The sequence below is a fragment of the Diabrotica virgifera genome, chromosome 7 (assembly GCF_917563875.1).
Source record: "Diabrotica virgifera virgifera chromosome 7, PGI_DIABVI_V3a".
In the NCBI taxonomy this organism is placed as follows: domain Eukaryota; kingdom Metazoa; phylum Arthropoda; class Insecta; order Coleoptera; family Chrysomelidae; genus Diabrotica; species Diabrotica virgifera.
The window spans coordinates 178,529,973-178,535,941 of record NC_065449.1 but is presented as its reverse complement, the minus strand read 5'-3'; the positions used below and the strand labels follow the sequence as shown (position 1 = coordinate 178,535,941).

General features: G+C 35.3%; 1 pseudogene; it reads right to left on the bottom strand.

The window, feature by feature from the left end:
- Positions 1 to 355: 355 nt before the first annotated feature.
- LOC126888679 (uncharacterized) lies at positions 356 to 1,897 on the bottom strand (annotated as a pseudogene).
- Positions 1,898 to 5,969: the final 4,072 nt, after the last annotated feature.

Here is a 5,969-nt window from a genome sequence, read left to right as displayed (position 1 = left end):
GCAACACTGATGAACCAACACATCATCACATCACCACTGAGATGTACTACGCGAAAAATGGCGACCCTGTACTTTTCAACTTCAAAGGCGGCATCAGGGAGTGTCCTTGCTGGTTTCGTTTATTATGCTGTGGTGCCATCTTCTGAAATTGTTAATAATTAAAAAACCACTCCGAAATTTCTGAAAACGTATAGGTTTGCTTACTATAGGATAGGTATGTGTATATGTTACGGTTAAACTTCGAAAATGGTTAATCTCGACATTAACCGGTTAATCTTGACTTTAACCGAAATGTAATGTTAATGTCGTACGAAATTCAGATATATTGACATTAACAGGTTAATGTCGAGTTTAACTATTCTCCTTGGTTAATGTTGAATAATGTGTTAGAAAATAATACAACGTTGCCAATTGTATAAAAAATACCTGCTACATATTTTTTCAAACATGACAAACTTCCGTGACACTTAGAGTTGCATAAAAAATATTAGCTGTCTTACAGCAGCACTTTTTTGAACCACATTTAGTTTTGCACGAGCATCTTTGGTATCCTTGACGACCACATAGAGATGAAGTCGCTGCAATCTCACGAAGAGATTTTCCAACAACTGAAACTTTTTCGGCAGCAATAAGGGCAGCCGGACATACACCGAACTTACTTACTTTCCGTGTCCGGAACACCAACAACTTTAAATTCTGTATTTCCAATGGTTGGCCACATAGATGGCCCTGTCATTTGCTATAATTAAGTCTTGTTCTGTGCAGGTCTCTCTCATCTCTGTGCATGATAGTAGATGCCGGCTGGTCTGAACCGCGCCACAGTCGCAGGTATCGTCCTCCTGGTATCCCCATTTTTTCAGGTTACTAGCACAACGTGAAACGCCGGTTCTTAGTCTGTTTAGAGCTTTCCAAGTCGGATACGGTAAATTGTGTCCAGCAGCCATTTCCTCCGAGGGAGGAAAATGTGTCGCGGTAGCTGACGCTTGCCATAGGTGTATTCGGCGCGTCTCTGGCGCTTCGGGGATGGATCTTGATGTTTTCAGGAAGCTTTTCCGAGATCTTAGTCTGCTTGGCTGAGTTTGGTGGTCATATAAGGGGTGTCTTCGGTCCGTCTCCTGCTTTTTCCGTTCTATCTCTGACGTGACCTTCCTCCTGATAGGTCGTGGAGCAATTCCAGCAATGGGGTATACCTCTTCGATAGGTGTCGGTTTCAGGCAACCCGATATTATACGGACCGTTTCATTTAGAGCCACGTCAACGTTATTTGCGTGAGCAGAGTTTGCCCATACTGGTGCTCCAAACACCGCGGCCGAAAAACATAATGCCAAGGCAGAAGTGCGGAGAGTGTGTGGTTGTGCTCCCCATTTTGTATTAGTTAGCTTGCGGATGATATTATTTCTGGCTCTTACTTTCTTCTTGACATCTTGACAGTGGTATCGGTAAGACAGAGTTCTATCCAGACGGACGCCAAGGTATTTTGGCGTCTTGTTGTGTTCCAGCACCTGACCACGCCATTCCACCTCCAGCGACCTTCGGGCATGCTTATTTCTCAGGTGGAAAGCACATACCTGGGATTTTGTGGGATTGGGTTTCAGATGGTTTTTATCATAGTATAGAGATAAGTCTCCCAGGGCATCTGTCAGTTTCACTTCGACTTCATTGAAGGTTCTTCCCTGAGCTGCCACCGCTGTATCATCAGCGTAAATAAATTGCCTTGTTTGTTGGTGTATGGGTATACACCGAACTGATTTCTTGTAAATAACTGTGGTAATGTGCCCTTTTCTGTCCCAATTTTGTAATACATGTTGTCTTCAATTGTGATAACAACGCCTAATATATTCCTTGCATCAGCTCGTCCTCTATCAACATCGAGGACAGGTAATCTAACAGTATCACAAATTTTTGCAGCCGGTAATAATGTGTGCCGGTAAAATAAAAAAAAGTGTTACTACTTCTTGTGTTATATTTTTGAATTTATCATTTAAAAAATTTAACATTCTTGTTCTTCCTCCATGGTCAATACTTAAATGTACTTCATAAAGAATATCAAATAATTCCTCTTTTTTTTACGTAATATAAAAATTTCTCCTTACCTTCTTGCAAAGGAGCAATAAGTTTGAAATGATTTGCCACATTCACTACATCGTATTTGGCCAAACGTCGATATGACAACGCTGTTTTCTTAGCTTGTCGTTTTGCTTCTTTCACTTGATTACAAATTAAATCATATTTTTCACGAGATAAATAAGCACTGGGCCTAGATTCCGTGCACTGTAGATATCTACATGTCGCTTTCTATCGATATTTGAATATCAAAATATATTAATTTTTAGCTTTAATTGAATTATTTTCTAGTTTTGCTCTAGTTTATCAATTAGAGTATAACCTAGCAAAACTAGAAAATAATTCAATTAAAGCTAAAAATTCAAATATTTTGATATTCAAATATCGATAGAAAGCGACATGTAGATATCTACAGTGCACGGAATCTAGGCCCTGTTGTCATCCCTTTTTGTGGAAATAATTTTATCAAGATTCTCGTAAAACCGGTCTTTAAATTGATTGGACATATTGAATACTTAAATTTTCACTTTCAAATAACTATACTTCTTGCACGAATGCCACTTGATTACGCAACAAAACAATGTGGACTTTAACAAGACACATGTGTTAATGTCGAGATTAGCCGGTTAATGTCCGATTGAAGGCTGAAGATCGTTTATACCCTATTCCACGAACATACGCCTGTTTTGGATTACTTCGACAACGAATATTTTACTGTGCAAAATAAGAAGAACAAAAGTAAATTGCAAATTACATTATTGTTTATTGGAATAATTATTAGCGCCATTTACTTTCTTTCTTCTTATGTTGCACAGTAATGCACAGTAAAATATTCGTTGTCGAAGTAATCCAAAACAGGCGTATGTTCGTGGAATGGCCCATAGCTTCGGACATTAACCAACTAGACTGGTGAATCTCGATATTAACTGGGTAATATTGAGATTAACCTGATTTCGGACGTCAACCGTAACATATATAGTATCGGAAACTCGTCAAATAGCTGGCTATTGAAATGTCCTGAGAAAAACTTAATTTCGTAGACTATTAAGAGGATACAGTAGCGATCAACAGGTAGCAACAAACGCGGTCCAAGATTGCGGCTGTAATTTTGAATATTTTGTCGAGATATTTGGCACACGTATTCGTAATATAATAAAGAGTGGCGGTACAGAGCCCAATTTGAGAAAGATATTAGTATGTGGAAATTACTCTGTCATTAAATACAATATTAAAAAAACGAGCCTGTACCGCCATTAACAAAAAACACTTTCTTCAAATAAACTTTTTTTACCCATGTCTAGATTTTGTGTAATTTTGGACCTACTAATTTTTTATTTCTAACAAAAAATCGAACATATTATACCTAATAACTAATTAGGCAACATAGAGAAATTGTCACTGTTATTTTGACAAACCTGCGTCAGATTTTCTCTTATCTGTTCTGTTATCTTTATCGATATCTGTTCAGTGCAGTAGTGTATTATTTTAAGAATTCGTTATTGTTGTTTCATAGGAAAGTAGTGTTTATTTATAGTTAATTTATTATATTTTTGTGTAATAGAACGAAGTTGTTGGCCTTTTGAATAAATAGATTATTGTTAATTGTGAGTTAATTTTGTTTGAAACAAGAGACGGCTCTTGTTTCGCTTCACAACGAAATGATTATTTATTATTATTATTTCGTGCAAATACCTATGTTAAATATAAAATTTTCACCCATTTTGGTTTATCTTTATAAATATTTATTTACTAACAAAATTGTTTTCTATTACTTCCATTTAGCCTATGAGTATAATTGTCAAAATATTGATCTTAGATAATGTCAAAGATTACAACTGTTGCCAAAGTTTCGCAGACCTTACGAAAAAAGGTATGATACTATCTCCCGAAGTTATATTGATGACGCGCTACTGTATGCTCTTAAGCCATAACGACAAAGTACATAACATGTTTTACTTGACGTTCTGGTTTATAACATAAAATTTTTAAATCAAACAACTTATATAGTCTCTGATAACATTACATATAGCAAAGTAAACTTGAATATTATGATGAATAGTATAGGTAGGTAGTCTTTAAATGTGCTGGGTTAAAATTAGATGAAGGTATGTTTTCATACGATGACTTTGTTTAATTGTTTAAAGTTGTGGTGGAATGTTAAGGAATTACTTGAATAGTTTTGCATTAAGGTAACAGTTCTTGAAATTATGTAAACAGTAATGAATAAGCGGCATTTTGCAAAATACGTGGGTGGCAAAATATACAGACACACACATACGGTTCGACCTGAAGGTTACTTAGTATATAGCTAGATTTATTATTATTACAGTTTTTTTCAAAAACCAGCTGTTGGTGAATGTATCGTTTATTGAATATGATAGATCAGTCAACCAGATTTTTTACGCGTTGTTTTAGTAGTTTTGGTTTATTCCAACCATCTGTTTTGTCAACTTGCATTAAAATGATTATAAACTATAATACTTACACCAGTCTATCTGTAAAAAAATCATTGATTTCATGTAAATATCTTATACAGATATTTGAGGGTTTTAAAAGTTTTGTTTTCATTATTGTCACAAAATTTATTACAAATTAATGTTACTACAGCTGTTTCGGGAGAGTTTCTTTCTCAAGTGATTTATTCTACCTACTATGTGTCCGCATTTTAAAGTCTCTTAACTGAATAATTTGAGGAGTGGGGAGCTGTTTGTCAAGTTGGTCATTCAGAATTATATCTGTATTTTTCCATTTATTAATTTCCATAGTCTATCCATCATCACAGAAAAAACCCAGTACCTTCTGCTCTATCACCAGTGCCGGATTTAAGGGGGGGCAGGCTGGGCAGCTGCCCGGGGCCCCACAAAGCCCCAAACTTTAAAAAATCTGAATGGGTTGCATGTGTGAGTCCATACTATTGTAGTAAAGAAAAAAGAGAGACGTTCTCACAAACAATTTATTTTACAACTGACGACCGATTTCGCTGTCTACAATATTCACAGCATCTTCAGGTCCCGGTTAAAGTAAAGTTAAATGCTACAAATAACAAAAAAACAGAGTTAGTTAAGTGGTCTGATTTAAATCAAAAGTTAATAATCAAGCCAATATCAAAGTACATATATTTATGCATACATATAAAAACGCACATGTACGTACGTATGGTGTATAACCCTCACACTCACATACATGCACGCATTCATATGCAGTGGCAACAAAAGTATGCCAAGTATAAGATATACGAATACACTTACTTTCCGGTATAAGGGAAGAATATAGTAGTAGTATTCAATATCATACTTTTTCTCTGTATTCCGTAAACATTTCTCGGATTATTTAAACAACTGTACTTGCCCAAACAGTCACTGACTCACTCTAGAGAGGTATTTTGTAAATCGCAATCGATTCTTTGAGCCATTATTTTAAAGGTATGTACCTATATGAAAAATACTTTAAAAGTTTTATTAAATTGATTACTAAAAAACAGTTTGAAAAATACTTTTAGCTTATAAATGTTACGGTCAATGTGATAAGTCCGGTCTGTATTAATAATAACCGGTCTGTATTAATAATAACCTTAGCAGTTGGTCAATGTGATTAATAATGCCTTTATAATTAGATTAACCGGTTATTATTAATACTATCCTAACAGCTCCGGTAAATGTAATAAAAACGAATTTTGGGCTTCGCTACTGTTTATTAGTTTATTTATGAAACTTGGTAATAAAGTTAAACACTTAAACAGAACTTTTTTTTTCTCTGATTCTGGCTTTGGTTTAGAACTAGAACCTTTAGCCACGTAATTGTATAACTTATCACTAAGTCAGGGGAGTAATGTGTAGTGTGTGTGTTGAGTAAGTGTCTTGTTACTTTGCAAAGTCGACGTCATTGTCTTTGCAAAGAGACGCTAA